Below are 21,059 nucleotides of genomic sequence, written 5' to 3'. Positions count from 1 at the left end.
ACCAACGAAAGTCAAAAATTTACTTTAAAAAAATGTTTTTTAACGAATTAATCATTATTCTATTACGAGATAATTAATAATAATCAAATTATTATCTAATATAGCTCCCTTTTATAGCTCTGGTGAGATCACTAAATATATTTCTAATCAAATAAAAGGCAGATATTGAGCACAGTTTTATTAATTAAATCTTGCCCAAGTACTTTCGCTCCTAGAGCATCTGCAGGGACATTTCGTCAAAATTAGTCTATCCAACAATATATGGTAAATGTAATAAACATTAACTGCTACATTGACACAACACGACACAAAGGACAAAAAGTTTCAAAATTAATATAAAATTCGGAGACCGGCCCTGGCAAGGTACGGTTAAGTTGTACTGATATCGTACTTCTAGTTTTTAATAAAAACAAGTGGTTTTATTAAATAGTTTTTTTAAAATTAAAGTATCTATCTACTAGATACTACTACGTAAGTCATCTATACGTAATTATTATTTTATTATTGTGAAAAGAAAACGTCAAATAATAAATATACACTACCGTACAATCATTTTGTGAGGTTAGCTGCCATAAGTAGCTTATAGTAGCATGCGATTGGTTTTTCATTTACCAGAGTCGGAGTAAGGCCTTCGCCACCGCAGCTTAAAATGACTTCACACAATGTAAACACACCTTCCGATCTAAGCAGTCCAGTAAATCAACGTTCGAATATCACAAACAGTTATGCTCCAGCCGCTTCACATTCTTTTCCGAGTAAGAACCAAGCAATTGTATTTAGTTGTATCGATAATGCTAAACTGCAGGATTATCTCATTCCTTTGGGTACAATCATCAACCCAAAAAATATTATTTTTTCATCTAGATTATCTCATAATAGAATCTGCATGTATTTCGCAAACAAAACCGTAGTAGTTAACTTCATGACACAGCATGGTTCTATAGAAGTACTCGGCGAAGTTGTAACAGCACGAAGACTTGTCTCTCCAGCAGAAAGACTAGTCTTGTCTGGAGTCTGTCCGTCAATTCCTCATCAAGTATTAGTTGAAGAATTACAGAATATCGGTTTAAAGCTTATTTCCCCAATAACATTTCTGAAAATTAGCTCGACTCTTTCCGAATATAGTCACATATTGAGCTTTCGGAGGCAAGTTTATATAAGCCCTATAACATCACCAATTCCAGATTCTATTCTAATAAATTTCGACCAAACACCTTACCGCATATTTTTGTCACAAGGTACACTCACCTGCTTTATTTGCAAAAATGCAGGACACATATCATCCCAATGAAAAACCAGTTCAGTAACGGAATCAACTCATATTGAGTCAAACAATGAAGTACCAAATCAAACAGCTTCAACAAGTATACTACACAAGGTACCAAACACCCAGCAGTCATCAAGTTATCCATTATCAAATCCGAGCATATCACCTACACCTACAAATCCCACGACAAAGAAACTACTAATACTCCTACTCATAGCAACACTTTTAATTAACCTCCTTCAGCGGCAATACCGTTTTCACAAACTTCGGAAGCAATATTTTCCAATCTATCAGCTCCTTTTCCATTAGATACAACTGCAGAAAATTCTAATAAAGCTGATACATCACCACAATTTTTTGAAACAACCATTTCAACCAATCTTACAAATAAAACTACAAGCTCGACTTCTGTCACTACCAATGAGTTTGCTCCAGTACTTCCAAATGTAATAAAGCCACATCATCTAAGTGAAAACTCTAATAGTAATTGCGAAAACGCAAGTTCTTCCATAAAACGCAGTATTGGTGAGATCGACACTCCTCCTTCAGATTCAGCAAGTTCATCAGAAAATCTATTTGCAAAACCCAAACTCTCTAAACCAAAAAAACCACGCTCATCACGTAGTCCAATCTACACGGGAAACTCTTGAAAATTTCATTGATAATCATACCCCACCATTCGTTTTAAATTTCCACCAATTGTCCTTACTGATTGATAATGTCCAAGGCTCCCCCGACACTATTAGCGTCGTAAAAGAATTTACAACTGATATGGCTGGTTTACTCCATCTTTTACAAAGCAGCTATCAATATGCAAATGATAGATCTACAAAAAGCAAGTTTACAAAACTTCAAAAGAAACTACACAACCACTTAGGGAAAGAGATTTCTGACTTAGATAGTGACTCTTCTGTAGACAATCGTTCAGTATCATCTAACTCTCAGGTGTGAGGTTCCCTCGCACGTCGGAATAACAGGAAATGAAGAAGCTGACAGGATTGCACGAGAGGCAATTTTAAGTGATTTGTCGGAGCCGATAGACAAGTGTGTTTCCAGTGACTTAAAAGCTTATTTTAAAAAGTGTTGTGTTTGTGGCGAAATGAGTGGTCTCAAACTAATTCCAATTTAAATAAAATCAAAAATAATGTGTCTCAGTGGTTTCCATCGCCGCGCAATAGACGAGAACAAATTGCGGTTGCGCGTTTACGTCTAGGACATACCAGATTACCGCACTTCTACCTTTTCACAAAGAAAAATCCATTTATATGTGATTAGTGTAACGCCCGATTAACAGTCGAACACTTTTTAACAATTTGTAGTAAATATGACCAAGAAAGACAGCGCTACAAGATCCACTCGCTCTACCACAGGCTTTAGGTCAAAACTGTTCCTGTGACAATATAGTGAATTATCTTAGATTCATAATCATTTTGTATAATCTGTAGGTGTTTAACTTTGTTATTTATATTTTGTTCCGTCGCTAATAGCCTTTTGGTGGATGCGACATCTTTTTCTAATAATAAAAAAAAATATAAAATTCGACGAAGCTACATATTGGGTGGCATCAGGAGAGAAAAGGATTGAGTCAATAAAGTTATTTTAAACTTAAATAATGGCTCATTTCCATTATTTCAGTAAAATAACATTTGAGTCGATAAAGGTATTACGTCCGCGATTTTGGACATAATACCTTTATCCACTAGAATTTGAAAATCTAGTGTGACATATTGCTTTAATACCTTCCTGTCGGGAACATATAGAATATAAAAAAAATATTGGTACTGGAAATAACCTATAAACATGCTCTACAGTCAAAGTAATTAACCAATTATTCACAATTTTTTATTTAGTTATAGAAAATCTTCCATAGTAAATGTTTATAGTAAATTGTCACTAAGGATAATTTTCAAAGCATCAAGAAAAACTACTGTCTATAATTATCCATCTTTTTTTAAGTCTTACCCTTTTTCTGGTGCATTTTGTCATTTTTGTATTGGAAAAATATTGTAAAATTCCAATATTTTATTATTTTCCAGATTTTCTTTTGTCTTTGCATTTTTCATACATCTTGAATATTTGACTCAAATTTCATCAGATCAGTTTTCCACTTCTCTTTTAGATTATGCTATACTTCGTTTGAAATTTATTTACACTACTGTTTTCACTTATTACCGAATGGTTATATCTGATAAACATAAAAAATCTCGGTAAATATAAATTACATGATTTATTTGGAAATAGTTAAAAAAGTATGTTTTGTTAATTCAGCAACTCCTTATTAAAATTTTAAGTGCTGTAAAAACCTAAAAATAGCTGGTTTTGAACCTGCCTGTGTCCCAAATAATAATTTACTACCAGTATACAAAATTCACCTGGAAATAAATTACATAAGGTACGGGCCAACGAACTGTCGGCTGCAGCTATCACCAGTTTAATGATAGATGTTGAAGTGCACTCTACCCTGTTCATTTATTTAGTTTACTGAAGGTGAGATGCCAATAACTAAGACGTAACGAATAGGTACAGAGTGTTGAATTAGAGACTTGGCATTGAGTTATAATTTGTAAATTATTTATAACATACTAAAATAAATATATTTTTTTAAACTACAAATGTAGTGCATCTCATTATCATCTTGTGTTCTTTTACACCAATAATCAATTTTTTATTTGAAAAACTTATTTCTCATTTGTTTTCACAATTTTAAGCACTATACTAGATTATAACACCTACCTTCGGACACTTAACTATGACAGTGAACTTGGCTTGTGCCGCTCTTGTTAAACCGTTTCATATTTTAAATTGTTAAGCTTCAGATAATAGCTACTTTACTTATTTAATTAGTTACATGTTAATCTGCTGTTTTTTCTCCAAAACATCATTTCCATTTCATTTATTCTGTTTTTGATTCTTTTATTTGTCAGCTACCTCTCTGAGCTATACATTGAGCAGCTTATTGTTGTAAAAATTTTGCTGTTTTAGTTGTAATATCGTCACTCCTTATAATTAAGTGTAATTGTCATTTTTCTTCTTCTTTCTTGGCTTTACAACTCTAGGCGAGTCTTAGCCACGTTTACTATTTTCCTCCACTCTTGCCAATCTTTTGCAGCAGTCTTCCACTCTTGCACTCGAATCTTACGTAGATCACTCGTTACTGCATCTTATCATTTTTTTCTTGGGTGGAGCTTCTGCCATCGGAAACCCAGAAGTTTGCGTTTAATATTCTTTCATCATTCGATATCAATACATGTCCTGCTTTTTTTATCTGATTTGCTTTAATATATCGTACTATGTTTTCTTTTTCATAGAGTGCTTGGGGTTTCTGGTTATGTTTTCGTCTCCACTTTCCTGTTATCTTGTCTCTACAAGGTTTTCCACAGGATCTTCCGTCCTGAGACTAATAATTTTGTTAATTCATGCTAATTCAGTGTCCACGTTTTATTTCCATATATCATTATACTATTGGGTTTCTTTTGTTTATTTTATTTATTATATCTGCTTCTTGTTAGCCAAACGTGAAAACCTGGAGAAGATCGGCGCGGAACTGGAAATGTTGGAGGCATAGTTTGGAGGAGACCAAGGTTCAATTTGGGCTGTAAAGCCATTGGAGAGATATCTGTTTCATCTGATGATGTATTTGTTAAAGTTATCCCCAAGTTTTTATTTTTATTTGTCTGTTTTGTTAAGTTTCCATTCACCTCCAGGTCTTCTGCGATATTTTCAATGACTAGTTATTGCGTTTTATTATAATTAATTTCCAAACCCAAGTTTACAAATTTTTTAAACTTTATTATTCGATTATGGAATCATAAATTTTAGTTTACCTTTAAAACAATTAACTAGATTATGAACTCCATATTCGAGGCATTAAATCTCCGAGGAGTTTTGCCGAAAAGAAGGTTATTCTAAAAAAATGAGTAGTGAAGAATACGGTATTCAATTTGATTGCTAATGCACTTATTATGTTAGCTAAGTAATTACCTTTTCTTATAAAAGAATTTGAAGTAGATGACTCTAGCTACAAAAGAGCTGAACACACACAGGGGGCAGAGATACAATTGATACAGAGAAAACCCAAGTTATAGACTTTAAAAATGAAGGCTATTACGTCTTGCATTTTATTAGAGAGCCAAGGTCATTTAACCATCACCACAAAGTGTATTAGTCGTGAGCCTATTTCTGAGAAGTTTGTTTCATTGTGTATGTTACACCAACAACAGGCTACACTTCAATGTTGACATAGTTATAATTAGGTTTGTTTATCTGAGAAAACTTTTGCGGTATTATTTTTATAATTTTTATCGTAGAAAACCGCGTTGATATAGGATTGAGCAGCCTACGTATTTTGCTGTTTTTCGAAAGAACTTTTAAAGAGAGTTCTACAGGATGTAATGTAACTGCATATTTACTAGAATTATTTTCTTTCTTACTCTCACTACTGGGATGATTTTCTGTTTCCCACATTCTCTCATTACTATCTGACATGTACGCAAGCTTATTTTTTCTATGTTCTCCACTTCTTTTACCAACGAAGGTTCCTTCCTATCTGATGTCGTATGGCGGTTTTTATTTTCATAGCATGTTAAAGCAGACATGTTTATACTCCAAAATATAAACAAACCTCAAAATCTTTTTAAAGTTCTAGCTTGCAGAAACCTGTTTTTGTCTATAGACGCATCTGACTGACAAACGCTGATAGAAAATAAATATTTAAACTCAAAATACGTATACAGATAATTTTTACTACGTTATTACACGTCAAAATATGTAATACCGACTCGAAGATTGTAGAAAAAAAATTAGTTTTTATCAAAGAAAAAACCAGAAGTTGATTTTTTATCTCTTACGTAATTTAAATATTCTTTGATATCTAATTTGCCTTTAGAATATGCAATAATGATAGCTGCAAGAGATAGGGCATTATCTCTCTATTATCAATATTAAGATCTAAGCTGCTAAAAAGACAACCTGAATTAAGACTAATATTGTTCTGAAGCTATTTCCACTTCGGAAATCGTTCTCAAAATTGAAATTGAAAGGTCAATAAACGTATTTTAACCTTTAATTGTGGCTTATTCCCATTTAAATAGTAATTAATTTAAAATGCCACAAGAAAATAGCTTCAGAACAATGTTGTGGATGAAACTGCAAAAGATTATGGTGTCAAAGTTCTACGTCTACCACCTTATCATTGCGAACTTAATCCCATTGAACTTATCTGGGCGCAAGTGAAAGGAAAAGTAGCACGCAATAACAAGATGCTCAAATTACACGAAGTTAAGGAACTTTTGATTCAAGCAATCCTCCATGTAACTCCAGAGAAATGGGCTAAATGTATAGGCCACATAATTAAAGAAGAATATCGTATGTGGGAACTTGACACTCATGTTAAAGTTTTACTAGAGCCAATTGTAATTACACCAGGTGAAGATAATGACAGCGATAGCAGCACTGCATCTTCAGATTTAGACAGCGAATAATATTTTCTAATAGTTTAGTAGGCATCAGCATAAAAAAACCAAAAACAAAAAAAAACGAGAAGAACATAGTAAGTGTGTATAATGTTCGTGTTTAAATAGAATAGTACAATGTTTTGTTACATCCAAAATTATTTTTATTTTGTTTTTATAGAATTTTATTTTATTTTATAGGATTTTATTTTGTTTTGTTTTATACTGTTTAAGTGTTTTGTTTATTTTATTTAATGGGACAATATGGCTCTTGGCGAACACCCATTTAAAAAAAAAGTGACGCGCCACAAGACATACCTCTCGGGTGGTGTGGAAACTGTCTTAAAATTTGTTTTAAAAAAATTTCATTGTGTAACTCTTTAAGGACGGGTCACGTCAAAAGACGTTTTAGCGTAACTTCCGCGACAGCCTGGTGGCATCAGTAAGCTTTCTGCAAAATTACTTGTTTTTTATACCTTTTTGTTTGTGGCATTCTGTATTTTTAGGAGACTGTATGGAATAAGCCACAAAATATTTATTTATAGGTTTAATTTACTGATTTTTCGATCTCTATATAAAGACATCGTTTTCAAATATACAAGTGATAGTAATATTTATTTTTCTATGGCTTTTTGCTTGCCGTTCTGTATATTTAGAAATAATGTTGGAAATAAGTAACAATATATTTAATTTAAATGTTTAATTTACTGACGTTTCGATCTCTATATAAAGAGATCGTTTTCAAATATACAAATGATAGCATTATTTATTTTTCTGTGGCTTTTTGCTTGTGGCATTCCGTATTTTTAGGAAGAATGTTGGAAATAAGCCACAATACATCTATTTACATGTTTATTTTACTGACGTTTCGATCTCTAGTACAGAGACGGTTTTTAAAGTTAAGAAAAAAAAGAAAATAATATAAGAATATATAAATATATAATAATAAACAAATAAAATAAATATAACTATAATTTATATCTTTGAAAACGGTCTTTGGATATAGAGATTGAAACTTCAGTAAAAACCTGCAGATAAATATATTGTGGCCTATTTTGAACAATAATATTTAAACAATATAATATAATTAAAGTTGAAATAAAAGTGAGTGAACGCCACTGGATTTTCATACGTCTTCCCCACTTCTACGCCTTCAAACGATGACTCACTCTCCCAAATAGTGAAATTAGAGTTTACATTATTATATTGTACATATTTGTATGTATTTTTTCTATGTTAGTTTAATATAATAAAAAATTATATTCTAATGTGTTTTCATTTGGATATTAGATATTTTATTTCATATTAGAAGTAAATATTGATTTTGCATTTCGACCCACATAACCTTTGCTTTAAATGGGGGTGACAATATTGTGTAGTATACTAATAAATAATACATTTAAGTGGTAAATAAAACTGTAAAATACCAAAATAATTAGTTATCTCCAACTAATTGAAAACACTTTGTAAACACGCTCAAAGCATCAAAACCTCCATTTCTACTCTTTTCAACTTGCCAATGTACATTTATATAAACGAGCTTTTCGGCACAAAAAACGCGAAATTGTAGCTACAAATGGTGTTTCTGCCAACGCAAGGCATTTTTCTTCCGTTAATTAAAACCCCAGACGTTTTGCTCACTTGTAATTCATAAAATTGCATTTAATTACACCAATTTATATTTCCAGAAATTCGGCGCATAAAGAAAATACCCAAGTACAATAGAAATGACGCTGGTAAAGGAAACAATGGTGGATTCTTTCTAGTCGACATGCGGACTTTTTTAATTTTGCTTTTGTGTAAACACGAATATTTTCTACACTACCGACGTTTAACATTTTTCATGGTGGTTGAGAAATTCCACAATTTATGTTGGCATTAAATATTAAAAATTTGAAGCAGCGAGATAAGTATCTAGCGATCTCGGCACACTTATCTATCATACCAAAGAATATAGACGCATATTAAAGGATCTTTCACTGTCATTTTTTAGTATCGACAGAAGTTGTATATACGCTATAGAGAAGAAGAAGAAGTTTAACAAGATTTTAGATCCTTATTGTTCCACTAGGGAGCGCCCATGTTAGCCCTATTAATGTTTCTAAAATCTAAAAGAGTGGGACAACAAATGCAACTTAAGATATTTACTTATGTATATGCCGCGTAACCGTAGAATGCTTATCATTTAATTTTTGCATTTTATAAAGTTAGAGATCAAATCCTACTTGTGCACCATATTTATTTTCAAGAAAATAAAATTATTTTAACTTGATCATGCCATGATCAATTTGAAGAGCATGGGGCGCAATGAATATCTCCCCCTACAGTTTGGTTGGCTGGATTGAATAGCTCTACAGAACTGTTGCCGGTCCCAAGCCCGGATAAACGAAGAGGGGGTCTACAGCCAGGTTAGCACCCTACTGATAGACTTTAAAAGTCGACAGCTCATAGAAACAGGATTATGCCTTGGAACAAAAATGATTTCCCCCTGTGCGATAGACAAATCTGTAAAGCATATTAATATAGAATGTTCAGTCTTTAAAGTGAAAAGAGAAAATAGGGCATTACCAGGAGATGTATGTGGTACAATGGACCACAAGAATTGTGATAGACTTTTTAAAACTCATTTATTTATTTAAAAATACTTAAATTTGTTATTTTTATATTGACAATATTTCTTTTATATTAAGTTTGATACATGACAAATGACAAAACAAAATCTATATAAACCAAACTAAAGAGAATCGTGCAGTAAGATATAGAAAAAGCAACAATACAAGTTTATTTCACTGAAATATCAACAGCATTCAATGTTAGATCCAGTACACAAAAATTTTTTATTTAAAGCACAGAAATAGTTAGATGTTAGATTTACAAACTAACCTTTGACCATGGACATGAGTCCAATGAAATAATGTATCAATAATTTTCAAAAGATTGGACATAAAGGAAATAATGACTGTGTTACCTGAGGGCGTTGATAGGTCATCTCATAGCCAAAGAAGAAAAAGCTAGGTAACTCAAAAAGTGCTTCACTTATTTGGATGTGTCAATATTTTTAAAGCAAATTGAAAAATAGAAACTTTTAGAAACAGATTTTTATATTAAAAATAATAGTTTCTGAGTGATTTTAAATAATAATTTACTGTATCTGGTAATATACTAAAAAATTATTTTAAATTTTCGGATACTGTATTTTTTTCACTCTATATAAACTTAAAACTACCTTATTTGTATTGGTTACTGATATTGTAATATTTTTCAAAATATCCAAATTTGTATGGTTTGTCTATTAACAGGACTTTCCATGTATGTCAGAACCGCTTGTCGATTAACCGATCATTATACAAAGGATGTTAACCTTCTTAAATGTTAAATTAATGACACAACCAATCTATAATCTACCCATTCTTTCGAAACACGCAGTAATGGACTAATTTATTCGTGAATATGTTATTGAAATAACGGGGTTTCTGACAATTAGGAGAGCAATTTTCCTGATATGTCACTCGATTCGGTCACGTTGATATATGAAATGAATGTCAAATGTGTGTAATTATCGTCCAATTATTACTTTTATAATGGTTTACTCGTATTAATAAAGTTTTCTTTGTTGTAGGTGAGAATTTTATACATGTTGATTACTGAGTTGTAGTTGGTGAGTATGTACATGTATATACAAATACAAATACCTTTTGACAATATGCGAAATAAAGTTGAAACGCGCAAATTTTTGACAATAGCGAATATATTTTATTTACAATGTGTCCGTAAAGTATGGAATACATTTAATATTTGATTTGATTCTAAAACATGTCGGTTTTTAATTTTTTTTTTTTTTTTATTATTTTATTTCAACTTTAACGTGCTCGGCTACTATGGCCACTTACACAGGTACTATAACATGAACTTTTATTACACAAACATTAAGTGTTACATTAAGAATATGTTACAATAATACGGGATGATAATAATATGTTATACAATGTCTAAATTAAAATCTAATTATATTTTTTGATATAAGTGTTCATCTCTAAGGAATTGTAGAACAGCTTTTATTTGGTCAGGGTTGTTTAGGATATCTCGTACTTCACTTTTGAGTTTGTATTGTAATCTTCTGGCCTAATGTTGATGGCATTCAGTGAGAATATGTTTGATTGTCAAATATGATTGGCAGATTTTACAGGAGGGACGGATGCTAGAGGACATTAGGTAGCCGTGTGTGAGTTTTGAATGTCCTATCCGAAGTCGTCTTATCACAATGAGATCTCGTCTTGAGAGGGCTGAATAGTCAAATGTAGGCTGACTGGTTATTGACGGTTGTATTTCGTGTAAGATCGAACGGTTAGAGTTCCAATGCTGCTGCCAAAGGAGTCTGGTTCTTCTTTTAATATATAATTTTAGGTCCTTACAAATTTGAATTTTATCGGTGATTTCAGGTGATGCTGTAGCAAGTTTAGCATAGTGATCTGCAGTTTCATTGCCTTCTATACCAATATGAGATGGCAGCCAGATTATGGTAACTGTTATGTTTTGGGACAAGATAATTTGGTAAGAGTCTAGGATCTTTTGGACGATTGGATGATCAGTAAATATATTTTTGATAGAATAGATTGATGCTAAAGAGTCTGTGCATATGGCAACCTGCTTATTAGGTGGAGATATATGGTTAAAAGCTTGCAATATACTAAATAATTCGCCAGTATGAACGCTGCTGATGGCTGGTATAAGTGATGACTTAATTAGTGAATGAGAGATTGTAACAGAGCTACCTACTCCTGTGTCATTTTTTGAGGCATCCGTGTATAATATTAGGTCGTATTTATTTGTATCTATAATGTCTTTAAATGCATTTATAATGATCTCTTTCGGATGTTTATTTTTATCGAAGTTGGTGAGCGAGGTGATAAATTTGGGCGTGGACATGATCCAAGGAGGAGATGGAGGGAGATAAAGAGGAAGGGTATGTGTAAGAGAGATATCATTAAGTGTCTGTGCTAAAATTAGTGGAATAGGTTTTATTTGTGGTAAGAAATTGGTATTGTGTAAATTATACGTGGACATTACAAATAAGGGATGCACTGGATTAGAGGGGTTAGCTGATACCGATGCTGCATAAGAGAGTAGCAGTTGTTTTCGTCTTATACAAAGAGGAGGTTCGTTAGCTTCGCAATAAAGATTATCTACAGGACTAGATCGAAAAGCGCCAATACAAAGACGAAGGGCTGTGTTGTGAATTGAGTTTAGAAGGTTAATATATGTTTTGGAGGCGGATATATATATATATATATATATATATATATATATATATATATATATATATATATATATATATATATATATATATATATGTGACAACCATAATCTAGCTTGGAGCGTATTAGTGATCTGTATATTTTAAGAAGTGAGTTTTCGTCAGATCCCCAATAATGATGTGATAGAGTTTTTATTATGTTTAGTCTTATGCTCGTTTCTCCTTTTATTGCAAATATATGTTGCTTCCAAGTTAGTCGTGAGTCAAACGTTAATCCGAGAATTTTGCATTGTTTAACAACAGGAAGAGGGACATTTTTGATCAAAATAAGTGGAGATGGAGAAGGGGGACGTCTACTAAAGTTTATAATTTTAGATTTTACATAGGATAAAGATAACCCCATGTCACTAGTTTTTTTTAAAAGTGTGTCAACAGCAGTTTGAATAAGCTTCGAGGTGGTAGAACGGTTTTTAAATTTAATGTTCTACATTTTACAATAAAATTTCATTATACAAGGTAAAATACATTACAGTGGTGATGTCATCGGACCTTAAGGTAGCACCCTGTATTTTAGGACATTTTTGGATCGATAAAAATAAGCTGATTTCAAAAAAGTATAACACTGGGGGTTTAACGGAAATAATTTGAAAGATATGCGTTTAGAAAATTAAACTTATATAGTTATAGACGTATACAATTATTAAATATGGTTTCCTGGATTATGACATTCTTTTGTAACATATTTTAAATATTTCATTTTATTATTACATATACAATTCTGATTATATAATAATAATTATTATTATATTATTATGTTAGCGTGTTCAGCATTTTTATGTTGTACTCCATGTTATTAGTTAATTAAATTATTGGAATTGGACCTTTTTTTGTTGTTCCCTTCGTGGTAATTTATATTTATCTATCTAATAAATTATTTCGATCAGTGGGGTTAACAACGCAATGAGAGTTATTTGTTAATATAATAATGTAACAAAAAGCTTAATCAAACATAATTTGGTTAAAAATCTAATAGAATAATTGTTTTTATATGATATCGTGAAGTTTTTTTATTGTTTAATATCGACAGGAAATATTTTAGGGAGTTTCTTTGCCAGTGCATTGGTGGATGCGCAGGGGTACTGTGGAAAAAATTACCATAATTGTTCAGACACCATAATACATACACAACTCTTATTCAAAGTTTACTCATCTTCAATAGTTCATAATTTAAGTTATAAAATGTTGCAAGAAAGAAGTAGAGATAAAGAAAAATAATTAACTATGAGATTTATGGAAAACGAAAATGAAAGGGCATAAATATAGCAATTTCTGAGTGCCGAAAGGAACGAGATATTAGGGAATATAATTAGAGGCAAAATGAATAGACAGTAGGAACTGAGAAAGTGAATACAAAACTTACGATAGTTCCCAAGAAATGATAAGGTCAACAAGAAATTCACAAGAAGAGAAAAGCTGTAATAAAAAAAATAAATAAGTTAGCATTCGTAATTGAAATCATAAATGTAAATTTGTTATATCTTATAGTAATGTAAAGTTGTATAGTATCTTATGTTGTGGAGTGTGTAATTATTTTTAATTTAATAGCACTTTGAATAATATTGTAGTGTGTTTATATAGATATATAGATTTTTGCAAGCTCTGCATAAATGAGAAAGCTCAACCGAAACCCTGTACGAAATTGTTTATAAGAACCTGTCAGGAATATTTTTAGAGAAATATTGATCAAAACCATCTGTCTGTGACAACATATTGGTACTTAATGCACTGTGAGATTAATTATGTACTAACATAAATTAGTGTGGCATAGATTTTTAGAAAAACAAGTTGGCTAAAATTATATACATTTTATCTTAAACACTAAACAAAATAAAAATAACTCAATTAACTTTGATTAACTATCTCATCTAAAAAAGAGTGGAAAACGAATAAATTGTTTTAAAAACTGGAGCTCTATCTGAACTAGGTTATACTAAATATTGAAATAGAAAAAGTCATTAAAATATTTCTTATTTTAATTTTCTTTTAATATAAACTATCAGATAAAGAGTCAAAGAAAAATATCAGAAATGATATTAGATTATTATCATTGGAATATTATTAACATTTAATAATATTAGTATTGGAAATGTTTTAAAACTTACATTTATAGAAATGGATGGATAAGTTCTTATAGTAGATTAATATAAGAATACCATAATTAAGTAAAAAGATATGATTACTCGTCGAATACCAACCACAGCTTAAAAAACTTATGTATATGAAAAAAAAAAATAAAATACGAAGAAGAAAAGGTCGACTTAACAGTATATTAAATACAAGGATAATATAAGTCAAAATGGAATTAGGCCAGGTATTAAACTAACACTAAAAGGTCGGCGGGGCAAATTTGGTCTCTGTTGAAATTTGAAGTTATTGAAGTTTTTTATTTGAGGCAAGAATAATTTCATATTTTTAATATTTTGATACAAAAACTTATTTAACACAAAAATATTGTTTATTAATTTTATTAAATGGTTTTTTTAACAAACCTACCATAGAACTCTAAAGTTGCCAAATTGGCCTTGTGTCAGTTACTATCGTTTTCTCGGAAATTTGAAAATTCCTTCTTTTAACTTCTTTATGAATGCGTAAAATTATATTTATGTATATTCGTTCCTAGAAGGTAGTTTGTTACATCGTGTTTATTCCTTGAAAGGTTTTTATTTATGGCGCGCTTTATTAGATTAATGCTAATTTCTGGAATATTAAAACATTTGTTTATTTGTGAAAATTCAATACGATTGTAAAGATGTCTCGAAGTGGACTATCAGAACTTGATCTGCTTGTACAAAAGTCATTAATATATGTAAATACTGCTTCTACTTCTTAACAACACGGTTCAGCTAATATTATTTTGAATCTAAGTACATGTGAGCCAAGTCGCAAGAGAAAAAAAGTCAAAAAGTAAAAGCTATTTCAATCAGTGCCACGGCTGTAAAAAGGCAATCGTCTAGAGTTGATATTATTTCTTTAAACAAGGTTTTTGTTGATTTAATACATTGGGACCAAAATGCCCTTCGCACTTTCCATGTAGGTATGCTTAGCCCGAGTTTCTAATCTAAAAATAATAGACTAAGACAATATTTTATTACCTGTCACAATCTTGATTGTAATTATTAAGATATCTTCTTAGAACAGACATCGAGAATGTGTCTTGTTTAACGATTTAAATTTTTTAAACTGTGATATACAGACAATTACTGGAAAATTTCCTTTTAAATTTCCTTTTAAAAACTGATATAGTACAAAATTGCCTTCTTTATTCAAACATTTTGTCATTTATTCTTTATTTTGTGTTTAGAGCGGTTTTATTCAAATTCCGTCTTAGTTGCAAAATCAAATTTCTAGATTTATTTATTGTTACTTCAAATAACATCCTGGATAAGCCTTTATGAAATTTTAATAGTGCACTGTTTTTGTTCTTTCGCCGATTGAAATCCCAGCCTTACCTACCACGCTTCGCACTCTAAACATTACGGTTTTGCATCCTTCAAACCTGCAAACCACCACCAAACGCCAGCTTATAGAAATTGTTCATTGTGTCTGTAAAAGTTACGTCCCAATCTAAATTCATGTGAAAAATTAGAAATTCCTAAAGCGCCCGCCGGTGAGTTCATGGACGTATCGAAGAAAGTAGCAATAGAACTTGCTGGGATATAATACATAAGATAATTATGTCTTTATATAGGCAAAAATTATCACTTCTGTAAGAAGTGTGTAAATAAGATTTGCTATTTTTTGCAAACATTTAAATCTTTTGCATACATGCAAACTGAGTCTGCATTTTTATATATGTTTACTAATCGTTAATCACGACATTGTATCTCTGTTAAATGATTCGATACTTACAATCTTAAGTAGTGTTTATTATTTACTGATGGTAAATTTTTGGTTAACGGTTTTAAGGCTTACAATATTTGTATATATATATATTAAAAACCAAGATATCAGATAGAAGAAAGCTCTGTAAACTAAGGTACTTGTAAAAACCACCTTTTCTCTCAAGGAATTCATTACTTTAACCCCGAATATATAACTTATTTATCATATGTATGTTAAGTCGATTCGATACACCAGTGTATTCTAAACTAAGTAATATCGCTAATTAAATTTAATTTCACAACCTTTGCCTTTATATTTTCTGCCCATGGTTTGATCCATCGATCCGCTAGATCATTTACAGTGAAGTGAATGCGATTTGTTCACCTGACTCGCTTGTATATCTGAGCAAGAAATATATGGAAATATATGGAATAATAGAGACATCTAATAAAACTGAATGGCGAAATCAAAAATATGTCCGGAAATCAAAATATCACGAATAAAATGCAGTCAAACAAAAACCTTCTTCTTCTTCTTCTTCTACTTCTTGGAGATCTTTCGACCTGTTTAATTCTAAAGCTCCCTCTGGTTAATTTCCTGGGAGGTGGATTGCTAACTATTCCTCAATCTTTTAAGTGGTCTTCCGGGAGGTCTTGAACCGGGCGGGTTGTTCTCTAGAGCAATTTTTGGGAGTCTATTCACATCCATTCGTCTTACATGATTATACCACATCCTCTTACGCTGCCTTCCCCATCATACAATATCTTGAATTTTGCACTGCTCTCTGACGTTTGTATTTCTCACCCTGTCTCTTCTTGTTTTGCCCACTTTGTTCTTAGGGTCTTCATTTCGGCAACCCTTAGCATCTGTTTCGTTTTGTTGGTATCTTTGCGCACTTCTGTATCATATATCATGATCGGTTGTATGCAAGTCAACAAAAACCAATAAAAACAAACCAAGGATAGAACAGTGAAAAGCGAGACAAGAAACAATGCTATGATAAAACTATAATACAGTGGCTTCACCAACTTTGTAATATTAATGTAAAATCTAGGAATAATGCAAAGATGCAGAATGCATTAGAATCCAAGGAAGCAAAATGACATTTGTGAGAAATGATTATGTTCATCTTCATCAAGACTTATAGATGATGAAATATTGACAAGCATGAAAGGGCATATGTGAACAAAATGTAAACAACATATGAACAATTTACAAAGCTAAAAGGAAAAAAAACGTGACACCCAATAATAATTTCCTTAATTTTGTAATTAGTAAAAACTTTTGCATGTTGCTTAGCTAATATTTTCATTTTAACTGCCAATAGGCTAATAATTAAGCATCAATAAAAAAATTACCCAGAAACTTTTATACGCAAGTCTAAAAGTATAAAATTTTTGCCGTTACGCTAACAAAGATATAAGTATCAAAAACGTTAAATATTTTTTGCCCTGCGAAACGATCCTCGGGCCGTTAATGTCGGCCTTCCATGTCTGGCATTACAAAACTTTTTTCTGATGAGTCCTTAATAAAATCTCAATGCTAGCAAGAACCACGAAGGAATTCCCTAATTCAATTTTGAAAACTCAGTCGCCAAAAGAGAAAATTTTCTTTGCTCAATCCTGCTCCCTTTCGTGCTGAAAATGTATTCGAAATGTTCCATATTCATGAAATTTACTGAGTTGCTCAGAACGACGGTTTGATTTTGGTGTTATATAGTTTGTGGAATATTTATATAATCAAATAGTGAATTATGTTTTTTAAATTAATTTGACACTTTAAAAAAGTACAAATTCATAAATGACATAACTTCGTCGTAAAAATGGTTCTCTTATAAATTAATTGGAACACATTTTTCACATACTTTTTTAAATATTCCTACAATATTTACGTATTTATAAAACTGTTGTATTATTTAGTCCTAGCGTATAAGCTTATAGATTAACTGTAGCAATTAGTAAGATGTACTTTTTGTAATTATTGTAGACAATATTGTTTGTGTCAATGGTCATTGCAGCCGAGACACATTACTTAAAAAAATATATTTACCCGAGATCTATAAAACCTACATAAGAAAAATCAACTCATTCAACATGATTAAATCGATTTTCACAAAATTTCTTAAGAACAATGGATCAGAAATTTCTTTAATTAAATAGTATATCCATTGCAATGGTGATCTTCAACGTCGGAATATTCTGATATGGCACAAAAAGAAAAAAATGTCTTTGAAAATCTGTATTTTAAATTTGATTTAAACCGGTTTAATATATAAAAACAACTGTCACTTTTTTTCATAAAATTATTTATTTGATTACTTGTATGTTACGTTTTACAAAGTTTTTGGTAAATTTATAATATATAAAATATACGAATTCCTACAAATTATTGTTATAAAAAATTCAAAATTGTGTATCTCACTTGACAAATTCTATTTTAAATATTAAAATAAAACAATCATATTTTTCAAAATCGCAACGAACCCGATGACGAATATAATGAACAGTTTGTTCGAATTTATTAAATATTCCAGAGAGCAATGGACTAGCATATTTGTTATTATTTCGTCCGCTGGAGTGTAAAACATTTTTGCAAAGGCCTTTGTTCAGTATTTTCGTTTCCATAGAAACGTTTTTAAAACTATACGGGTCGGAATTAACAAAAAAAAAAAACTACTTTGTGGATATTTGTGTAAACACTTTATTGGAACCATTAAAAATTGATAAAATTCATTAAAAAAATACTTTCGTATTTTGTTGTTTGTCATAAAAACTTTTGTATAAATTATTGTGGGAGAAATATGATAACAAGGTAAATTAGGAAAAAAAACTCTGGCAAAAAATGAATATATATATATATATATATATATATATATATATATATATATATATATATATATATATATATTTAACGTGATTATTTCGACCAAAAAACAATTTATAAATATGTTGGAAATATCGGGTATTTATTTATTTATCGTATGGCATACAATAAGAACACATATTTAAAAAGCAATATAAAACATTACATGGAGTATTACAAACGAACATCTAATGCATCAATATAGTCTAAAACATTTTCGGTCGCATTCAGGAACTCGTCAAAAGCTCCAGGGAACCGCCTTCGGGGGCATTCTTCAACAATGTGACGGACGGTGTGTCGTTGCGCACCACAGTCACACTCCGGAGTAAGGGCTTTTCCCCATTTATGTAAGCTGTCAGCACATCTACCGCTTCTTGTTCTTATTCTGTTTAGCGTTGTCCATGTACTCCGGGTCAGTTCAAAGCCTGGCGGTTTCTGATCGATACAGGCCATTTGCTGTGCTTCCTGTGGTGAGTCGCGCTCCCATTGTCTTCTCCAAGCGTTGGTGAGGTCGAAATGTTCCTGATGTAAGGAGGTGGCCCTTAACATGACAGGATATCTGGAGCGCAGTCTGTTCATTTCGATATCACGCCTATCATGGTGGATGGGTAGTTGATGGTTAGACTGGATTTTTCGATATTCTCTGAGAAGGGAGTGACTTCTTCGTAGTTTCGGCGGTGGAATGTGACTCAGGATGAGAAGCCAGTAGTTGGGTGTTGGTCTAATTGTACCTGATATCATTCGCATTGTCTGGTTTAATTGAGTGTCAATAATCTTCGTGTGTTTGCTATTGAGCCATACTGGGGAAGCATATTCAGCTGTCGAGTATACAAGTCCGATAGCAGATGATCTGAGTACGGAGGCTGAGGACCCCCATGTGGTACCACATAGCTTTTGGATTATATTATTTCGCGTTTTCAGTTTTGCTGCCGTTCTTTGTAGGTGTTCTTTAAAACTTAAAGTTCTGTCAAGAGTCACTCCAAGATATTTTGGTGTTGAGTTATGAGTTAGTAGTCTGTCTTCAAAGTGAACGGACAGTTTTTTGTTGGCTTGGGCATTATTTAGATGGAAACAGCACACTTCGGTTTTCGTCGCATTAGGCCGTAGCCTCCATTTGCGAAAGTATTCTCCCATAATAGCAAGGTCACCCCTTAGTATTGTTTCTGTAACTGCCATGTTATTATGTCTTGCTGCAACGGCCCAGTCGTCAGCGTAGCCAAATTTCTGCGAATTTGTCCTAGGTAGGTCCGCGATGTATAAATTAAACAGTAAGGGTGCCAAAACAGATCCCTGTGGCAGTCCATTGCTGAGCTTCATTTGGACACTTTTTGAGTTGCCCATTGTGACTTGGAAAGGTCTGTCGGTGAGCATGCTATCAATGAGTCTAGTTATCTTTTGACACGGGATGGCACGGATTAGTTTGCAGATTAGTCCTTGTCTCCAGACGGTGTCGTATGCAGCTGATAGGTCAATGAAAGCAACGGATGTTTTTTGCTTTCTTTGAAAACCTACTTCAATATGTGTTGTTAGGGATAGGATCTGATCTGTGCAGCTGCGGTTAGGTCTGAACCCTGCTTGCTCAATAGGTATCAATTCAAATATGTTATTACTAATTCTGTTGTAGATTAATCGTTCCAACAGTTTATAGACACAGCTCAGCAGTGCAATCGGTCGGTAGTTTTGAGGCTGATCATTTGCCTTTCCCGGTTTTAATATGGCTATAATGGAGACCCTTTTTAGTGAGTGGGGGATTTCCCCTGATTTTATCATATCTGTATAGAAATCAACCAGCCATTTCCTAGCATATTTGCCACAGTGGAGTAAAAATTCTGGATGAATTTTATCGAAGCCGGGTGCCTTTCCAGACTTGACTTCTGATATTGCTGAGTTAATTTCTTCTAGAGTAAATGCTGGAAACGTATTGAGATGTAAGCGGGCATTCAGACTTCAGTATTTTTAGTTCTTGCTTTACTTTGGTGGTGTGGTCACGATCTCTAGGTGCTCTTGAGGTACCTACAATGTGGGAGGCCACTCTGTTGGGAACTATTGGTACTTTATCTCTAGTTGTGTGTCTGCTACTACCAAGTTTTCTAAGTAAGGACCATGCTTTTCTGCTTGATTTACTAAAGTCTAGTTTTTCCACAGTTTCCATCCATTTTTGTCGTCTGGCTGCATCCAAACTGTGCAGTAGTTCGTCCGCAATTTCTCGGTCTTGGCTTTCGTTGTATTCTTGATATAATTTCTCACATTTTTCATTCCATCCTGGGACATACTCTTTACGATATCCCCTGGGTATAGTTTTCTTCGCTGTAGAGATAACCGCGCCAACAAATCTCATGTAGTT

General features: G+C 32.1%; 1 protein-coding gene across 5 annotated transcripts in view; it reads left to right on the top strand.

The window, feature by feature from the left end:
* LOC140435296 (furin-like protease 2) overlaps positions 1–21,059 on the top strand; it is a 1,428,549-nt gene that overhangs the window by 379,491 nt on the left and 1,027,999 nt on the right. Inside the window, exon 2 of one of the 5 annotated variants that reach the window (XM_072524125.1) lies at positions 10,337–10,375. The exons of the other annotated variants lie outside the window; for them this stretch is intronic. The gene's annotated coding sequence lies outside the window, so the exon portion shown is untranslated. The remainder of the gene's footprint in view (positions 1–10,336; positions 10,376–21,059) is intronic. 5 annotated transcript variants of the gene reach the window in all.

This window comes from Diabrotica undecimpunctata, chromosome 2, assembly GCF_040954645.1.
Source record: "Diabrotica undecimpunctata isolate CICGRU chromosome 2, icDiaUnde3, whole genome shotgun sequence".
Taxonomy (NCBI): domain Eukaryota; kingdom Metazoa; phylum Arthropoda; class Insecta; order Coleoptera; family Chrysomelidae; genus Diabrotica; species Diabrotica undecimpunctata.
This window is presented reverse-complemented; position numbering and strand designations above follow the sequence as displayed.